The sequence below is a fragment of the Elgaria multicarinata genome, chromosome 12 (assembly GCF_023053635.1).
Source record: "Elgaria multicarinata webbii isolate HBS135686 ecotype San Diego chromosome 12, rElgMul1.1.pri, whole genome shotgun sequence".
NCBI lineage: Eukaryota > Metazoa > Chordata > Lepidosauria > Squamata > Anguidae > Elgaria > Elgaria multicarinata.
This window is the reverse complement of record NC_086182.1, coordinates 19,225,400-19,234,505: the sequence shown is the minus strand read 5'-3', so window position 1 is coordinate 19,234,505 and position 9,106 is coordinate 19,225,400.

The window sequence follows — 9,106 nt, the reverse complement described above, 5'->3', positions numbered from 1 at the left end:
GCGGCGCAACTGCGCAGGCGCTCATATAGGCGCTCCTCGTTCGCCGCCCCCTCCCTTGCTCCCTCCCTTTCGTACGCCAGCAGGACAGACCCGGAAGTAGCCGCCGCGGAGAGGGATGGGCGGGGCGGAGAGGAGCTGGCCAGCGTGCTGAGGGGCGGGGCCAAGGGGACGGAGGAAGGGAAGGGAAGACGCGCAGTCTGGCCCAACCTGGCGCCCTCCGGACACGTGGGACTACAAATCCCAGCATCTCGCAGCCAGCCAGTCTGAAATACAGACAGGAGCTGCTTAGGAATTCTTCTCTCAGGAAGAAATAGACATTTCCTTTGACCCAGGAGTCGATGCTTGGGATTTCCTGGAACCTAAACCTTAGCTCAGCGGTTCTCAACCTGTGGGTCGGGACCCCTTTGGGGGTCGAATGACCCTTTCACAGGGGTCGCCTAAGAGCATCGGAAAACACATATTTCCGATGGTCTTAGGAAACTGTATTGACTGAACTATGTCATGTATCATCTTTTGTATTATTAAAGCTATTGTTATGTATTATTTTCATTAGCAAACCATCCCATGACAATGGATCGTGTAGAGAAGAACGAAAATAATTTTATGGTTGGGGGTCACCACAACATGAGGAACTGTATTAAAGGGTTGCGGCATTAGGAAGGTTGAGAACCACTGCCTAGACTAGAATGTATAAAGCAGTGACACGGGGTTGCAGTAGTGCCCCTGAGCATGTGCAGAGAGCAAAGGCCACCAGCTTGTAAACCTGGATGAACCCGATATATAAAGTCATGACACAGTGTGGGCATAGTGCTCCTGAATATGTGCTGAGTGTCTCCCCCCTTCTGTTGCAGAGTAACTGCAACCATCAGGATGAGAAGATATGAATCACAAAAAAAGGAAATCTTTTCCAGATAGTCATGAAAATTAAGATAAATTACTTTGGGAAAAGATAATTATTTTAAAACGTTTTCATTGCTTGTTCCCTCTGAACTTAGCCACAATCCTCACAGTGGCTGGAGGGAGAGGGGAATGGGTTTTCCCAGCAAAAAGAGCTAAACCTATTGTAATGCAAGTATTTTGGGGTGGCTTGGTCTTGAATGGGCAATCACAACTCATTCGTTTTACAAATATCTGTTCTGAGAAAGGAAAACTGCTAGAACTGGTTTGTTGATATAAGTTGACACATCATGCCTTAGGTACACCAGTTTCTAGGGGACATGGGCAGGAGGGTGCTGTTGCACTCATGTCCTGCTTATGGATTTCTGGTTGACGGCTGCTTGGCCACTGTGTGAACAGAGTGCTAGACTAGATGGACCCTCAGTCTGATTCACCATGGCCCTTCTTATGTTCTTATATTTCAGACAGGGGTCTTTCCCTGCTGGGGTAGAACCTGGAATCTTTTGAATATAAAGTTTGTGCTCTATTATTTATTATTATTTATTTATTTAGAATATTTATATACCGCTCCTCATTGAAAAAAATTCGGAGCAGTGTACAAGGTAAAATGAAAATAAAAACAGAATAAAACAGTTAAAACAAAATTTAAAAAGATTAAATTTTTAATTTAATAAAAAATTAAATTAAATTTTAATTTAAAATTTAGTAGCTCTACTACTGAGCTATAGCCCTCCCCCTGTTTGTAAGCTGCACAGGCCTCCTTGCACTGTAGAATCACATAGAAGTAAAGATAAATGATGAGACACACCATGTTTCCTCTTCTTTTCCCCAGCTGTCTGATTCTTCACCACCACCTCCTTCTCCTCTGCAGGGGAGATGAGTAGTAAGTGCATGATGCAGATGCATAAATGTTTCCAAAAAATAAATAAATGAACATAGTTTCCTAGAACAGTCTGTAAAATAAAATATCAAATTCATGGCCCTCCATAGTGAGGGCACACATGCAAAGCTCACCACATTTCTGTATATTATCAGTGTGGCTCCCCAAGAAGATATCAATTAGCCTGCATACTTGGGCATTTAAGAACCTGTACTCAGCTTCCTTATCCTGTCAGCAAAGCAGAATATTCTTCGTGTGATTATTTACTTCCAGAAGATCTGCCTCCTTCTCTTCCTTCACTGTCAATGTGCACTGTACTTTAAAGAGAGAGTACAAGAAGATAGGTCCCTGCCCCATAGAGCCTGCAATCTAAATATTGAAACAGGAGGAACAACAAAGATGCGGGAGGAGACTGAAGGTGTAGAGGGACAGAATCTGCGTAGATTAGATTTCAGTGATAGACGAGGATTAAAAGGTTTTGCCAAAGGTAGTGACGGCTGCCAAATTGGATGGCTTTAAACGAGTATTAGACAAATCCATGAAGGATCAGGTTATCAATAGCTGCTAGTCACTATGAATATATATATCCCACCTTTTTCCCTCCAAGGAACCCAAGGTGGTGTACATAATCCTCCTCCTCTCCATTTTATTCTCACAACAATCCTGTGAGGTAGGTTGGGCTGAGAGTTTGTGACTGGCCCAAAGTCACCCAGTGGGTTTCCATGGCTGAGTGGGGACTAGAACCCAGATCTCCTGACTTCCAGTCCAACACTTTAGCCACTATACCACACTGGCTCTCCAGTATTGCCTCCAGTCCCAGAGGCAGCATGGTTTGTATACCAATTGCTGTGGGAGGGTGCTATAGTGTTGATGTCTTACTTGTACACTTCCCATAGACATCTGTTTGACCACTGTGAAAACCCAATTGGGGCTTCCCTTGGGATCATAGTTTTCAACCTTCAACCATTGAAAGGTTCTGAATCAATCCAGTAGAGCAGCAGTCCCCAACCTTTTTGGCACCAGGGACCAGTTTCATGGAAGACAATTTTTCCAAGGACTGGGGGTGGGTGTTGAGGGGATAGTTTTGGGATAATTCAAGCACATTACATTTATTGTGCACTTTATTTCTATTATTATTATTACATTGTAATATATAATGAAATAATTATACAACTCACTATAATGCAGAAACAGTGGGAGCCCTGAGCTTGTTTTTCTGCAACTAGATGGTCCCATCTGGGGGTGATGGGAGACAGTGACACCCAAAGTGTGTTGCTTATGTCCAGTCTACTCCGTAATCTCGTTTTGGTTTTTGTCAATGCAGAAATTGCATTGTTGTCAATGAGAATGCAGCCCAGTTCCTAACAGGCCACGGACTGGGACTGGTCCATGGCCCGGTGGTTGGGGATCCCTGCAGTAGAGGGTAGTGGTGTATGCTCTTGACCCCAGTATAATTTCTTACTGCTTAGGCAAGTAGCTCCATACATACACAAATGCACACACACACACACCACTAAAGAACAGCCTTGCCCAATTTGACACCCTTCAGCTTTGTTGCACTATGGGCCTGTTTAGACAACACGCTAAGCCATGGTTAGGCCGCTAGCTCTTTTGCAGCAAATCGTTAGTGAGCTTGTGATTATGTCACCACCATGGTTAGCAATTGTTCACAAGACACATTAAGCCATGATGTTTAGGTCAAAATGCTTAATCACCATGGTTTAGCATGTCATCTGAACAAGGTCAATAATTTCTATCCTCCCCAGCCAGCCTGGCCAATGATCATGCTGGATGGGGAGGATGGGATTTGTAGACTAACACATCTGGAAGGCACTAGGTTTTGGAAGGTTGCTAAAGAGCATGTCTGAGCCATTATTATTATTATTATTATTATTATTATTATTATTTATATAGCACCAACAATGAGCTACTTATATGCAAATGTTATTAATGTGGCTCAAGATACATGGTTAAATGGAAAGGGCTTCCTTTCCAGGTCAAAAGACCTTTCAACCACTCTCATGATAGGCATTTGTGATGTATTCCCCCACCCTACTTTTCCTCCACTCCATATGAGGAAGCAAAACTAGAATAAAACAAAACAGTGCAAAAGATGACTTAGCAGTTACCCAACCCAAGGAAAAATCATTTTGACAATCATTAAGTTTTGAATCATTATTTACCCAATAGAAGAATACAATAACCACTTTTTTTCTTTATTATACCCAATAAAGAGTGGAAAGTATGATAAGAAGAGTACAAAACAGTATAAACAAAATATCAGGAATATCATAAAGCAAACAGGACGTAGGCAAAGACTTCCAAAAGTGCTTACAACCTCCTACCTATCAGCAGCCTGGATCACTTCAAATTAAACATACACACATATATCATGATAACTGGGACAACTATAAGAAATTATCTTCTAATTTGGAATCATTTCATATTGCATAACCAGTTTTCATATTTGACTGATAAACTGTCATTTCAATTCGCTTGTCGAAAAAGTGGTTTATTTCATAGATTTCACTATTTCCCAACCATTCTTTTGTCCTTTTTTAAAAAATGCTTCCAAATGGGACTTATAATATTTCATGAAGGTAAATTCTAGCAGAAAGTGATGTATATAAAAGCAACTGGTGATATCTCACCAGGATAACTTCCTTAACAAGACTCGATGGCCTTGTAGGCCCCTTCCAACTCTGCTATTCTATGAACATTGCTCAATGATAAAACAATAACCGTCTAAAAAGAACTAGTGTTTTTCATACCTACCCATCCTGAGTTACTCATTTAATATCAAAGCAAATCTATTTATTGTAGTCCCTGACCGGTTTGTCCCATAATATCTTCTTTAATATAATCCACAGATGCTCAGAAATGGTGCCATTTTGCAGTCACATTTACTAACAGTAGTATCTGCGCATAAGATTGATGCATCAATATCTACCTTAAGTGGGCAGAAAGAACATTGATGATGCGAGCAGTTGCTCATTTCGCTTCCCTCCTCATAATGCTATGAATACATCCACCATTGCAATCTCTCAGGCCCTTTCTACACCTAATGATTATCCCAGGAAAATGGAGGGATTGTCCCTGTCTGCTCCCAGGATCCTGTGTGTGTCATTTGGGGCTCATTTACACCAAGCAGGATATCCCACTATGAAAGTGGTATACAAAAGGCAGGAGCCACACTACTGCTTTATAGTGGTATTGAAGTGCACTGACAACTGTTGGGGCCCATTGACATGTACCATATACCACTTTCATACCACTTTCATAGTGTTATATCCTGCTTGGTGTAGATGTGTCCTGGGCCCCAACAGTTGTCAGTGTACTTCAATACCATTATATAGCAGTAGTGTAGATCCTGCAGTGTGCTTCAATACCACTATAAAGCAGTTGTGTGGCTCCTGCCTTTTGTATACTGCTTTCTTAGCACTTTCATAGTGTAATATGAAGGTCCGCCTGGCGCCTACACTGTACTCCTTTCGTCGCCAGCTGAAGACCTTTTTATTCACTCAGTATTTTAACACTTAATTTTAACTTAAATTTAAATTATACTGTTTTAACTCTGTATTTTAACCTTATATCAATTTTGCTGCGTGGTTTTATCCTGGTTGTGCTTTTTATATTGTATTTTGTATTTGTATTTTTAACTTATTGGTTGTTTTATGATGGTTTTAATTTTTGTGAACCGCCCAGAGAGCTTCGGCTATTGGGCAGTATAAAAATGTAATAAATAAATAAATAAATAAATAAATAAAATCCTGCTTGGTGTAGTTGAGCCCTTGGATGCAGAGGGATAATCCCAGGATAAATGGTTGGTGTAAACATACCCTCAGATGGAGCAATCCAGCTTCTGTACCTACCAAACAATATGATGCACTTGTGTGTAGCCCTATATGCAAGTGACCCAGTTCCCTTTAATTTTATTCCCCACCACCCTGTTTCACATTGCCAGATAAGGTGTAAGTCTTCAAAGTCCAGGGTTTTCAGAGGTTGCTCCAGTTTTCAGTAGCTTGTTTGTTCTCCAGAGGCTTATCACCATTATGATTGGTATCTAATCCAATATGAGAGTAATAAAGGCTGCAGTGCGAGATAACACTTCCAGATGCTGCTCTTGTTTCACATAGTCTGTGCAGACAGTTTTTTCTAATCTCAGTATAAATGCTGCCCCTGGTTTCTTCCTTTCAAGCCTGCAGTAGACTTGGGTCCTTTTGCCGGAAACAATTTGCAATGGAATAAATACATGTATTTGTTTGCCTGATTGTTTTTCACTAGGTGCTATGCCTCCTCCACCGAACCCATTCCAGGCTACACTTCTGTTGCGGGAATTTTAATTAAGGTGCAATTCTATGTTTGTTTGGACAGGAAAAAAGGCCTACAACTGCTGCTACTGATGCTGCTGTTATTGCAGTAGCTGCCACTACCACTGACGTCGCTGCTACTATCACTGAACTAGGGATGGGTGAGTTTTATGTTTCAATTCATTCTTTAATAAGAATTTACCAAAATTTGCAACCCTCTCTATAACTCAGATGAAAAGGACTTTAAAAGAGTGAGTGAGAGTGAGAGAGAGGTGGGGTGGGTTTGCCATCTCATTCACTTGGAACACAAACAATGGTATATAGATTACATTCAAGCTGACTTTGGGCTGCTTACTTCCATTAGTCCAGTTTGGGATTTGGCCCCAAACATATTTTGGATTTGGGTGAGGCTTAGCCTCTTTGAATTGGACTCAGCTTCACAATTTTTAGCCTCTTTCTCTTAGGCCCTCATGCGATCTCCTTTTGTCAGGTTGCCACTTGGATCATCGTCTTCCAATGTGTGGGTCATTCTGACCCAAATGCTGTTGGGTTGGTGGATGTTGCCTTGAAGAAGGGGATGAGCTAGATCAGTGATGGGTGACATGGCACTCTCTAAACATTTTAGACTACCCCATAATCTCTGACCATTGAACCCCAGAAGCTAGGGTTTATAGAAGTTGTCATCCAAAACATCTGGAGGACATGAAGTTGAGATCTTCCAGTTCTTTTCAGATGGGTGATTTAGAGGGGTAAGCCCACATTGGGAAAGGTAATGAAGTCCACTGTACACCAGCTTTTAACCATGGGGAGAAGGGACCCTGTGTTGTTTGCCTGAGCTGTGACAACAACAGCACATGCGCCAGAGAGATAAATCCTGATTAAAAAAAAAAGCTGTGGCGTTCAGGTGCCTCCGTGCTGCAAATAATCTCTGCATCCCTTGCTAGTCCACACCCCATTTCCCTGCCTTTGACGCAAATGGAGTTGCAGGACTGAATGGGGGCATGTTTGAGCTTCTGATTACATCCTCCTGGTCCTCATCTCCTCCTCAGATAAAAGACGGTAATAAATCCAACAGGAAGGGATATTTTTCAAGCAGTGTGGCATCGTCAGCACCGGGGAAACAACTGGACTGTGATGCATTTGACAATGGTAAGGGACTCTCAATTTCTTAGTGTCGGGCAACAAGTTAGAGGCTGATGCAATGAACTGGAGTTTGAGGTCCAAGCAAGGATAGACGGATAGATAGATAGATAGATAGATAGATAGATAGATAGATAGATAGATAGACAGATCTGAAGCTTGCTTACCTGTAAGTCCCAATGAATTAAATGAGACCTACCACTATACAGTCTGATTGTTTCCCTCAGAATGACTAGAAAGATCCAAACTGTTTAGGTAATCTAATGCTTTATTAAATGGGAGGGGTCTTTTCATAAAAAATGTAGTTAGTAGCTGTGTTCGTATATTAGAAAAAAACATGTATATCCGTAAGCCACGGTAGGATAATATCTTCATTAGGACCAACCCAAATGTCACAAAAAATAGTAAGCAAGCTTTTAAGATCACCAGGACAATTTTTCAGAGTAAAAAAAAAAAAGGATGGGGTGGGGGAAAGGAGAGTAGAGAATGACACGGAAGTCCAAAATTCACAGTTTGTAACAGTGTTAAGATAAAGTTCGGAAGGAATTGTGTGGACGGGCATCTGGAAGGCAATTTGGAGAAAAGATTAAATAGCTGACGTTGGGATAATAGACGTGCTGCTGTATTTACTGACAAAGGCAAAAAGAAAAGAAAGAAAAGAAAAGAAGAATCTCTGAACATGAAGAAAGAAAGACATTCAAATAAAAAAGACTGATTAGTTCTTTAAAAAGGAGAAATTATGTTATGGAGAGCAGAGCTACAACCTCACACTCTCTAAAACTTTTCAGGTAGAGAAGGCTTCAGGTAAAGGGGGCTTTGAAATCTACCCCCCAAGGGCCTTTTTTCTACTGCTTATCCCCCCCCTTGCTACTGGTCCTCTTGGGGGATGGGTGGGCTTTCTTCTTCCTTGATGACTGCAACCAATTAGGAACCATACAGGGAATGCAATGATATCACAGCAGCACGTAGCCAGTCAGATTTAGCTGTGTGACGATGAATCTAATGCTGCACCCTCAGTTTAAATTGGTTTGGACAGGCACAGGCACAGGACAGGTTTGGACAGGCACAGGACAAGCACAGGACATCCCTGTTTCTGGCACAACTTTGCTGCCTTGTTTTTTTTATTATTATATTTTTTTTATTGATTAACAATACATTAATACAATACTACAATATTCACAACACAAGACAACAACAAAACAATTTTAAAAAAATATAATACCATCTTATTTATCCTTATAACATTTCTAATTAATCTTTTATAACATACATAACATATAGTGCACCCCCCCCACCCCGGGATCTTTTCCTGTTTCCAAAATCTCATTGATTCTTCTGCCTTGTTGATGGGGACACTCCCCATCTTTACTCATAACAGCAGCAATTTGGGGAGTATCCCAGTATCTATATTCAAATGCACATCCCTTGCAGACGTCATCTCTTGACATTTCATTAATCTCAATGAGATATGCGTTTAGATGCACATATGAATATGCATACCCCCTCCACTTTCTGGCACAACTAGTCACACATAAATGCACAGACAAGGAAATCTTGTCCCGGTTGTCTTAGAAATTGGGACATGTTCCCTCTCTTTTCAGTAGTGCCCCTTTCAGATCCTCTGCCTCTGAAAAATGGCTGAAAATAGGATATCTGAAAATATTTGCAAAACTGGCTCCCCCTTTTAGCTCAGTTCTAAAGGAGAACTGAATAATATATGTGTTAAAAACAAACAAACCCCAAAGTCCAACCATTTTTAGAAACAGTAATTTTGTCATCTATTAAGGCTTCATATACTGCTATAAAATGTTTCAAATACACAGGATCTGTATGGAAATAATTACTTGTAAAAATAATTGCTTGTGCTTTCAAAACAAGC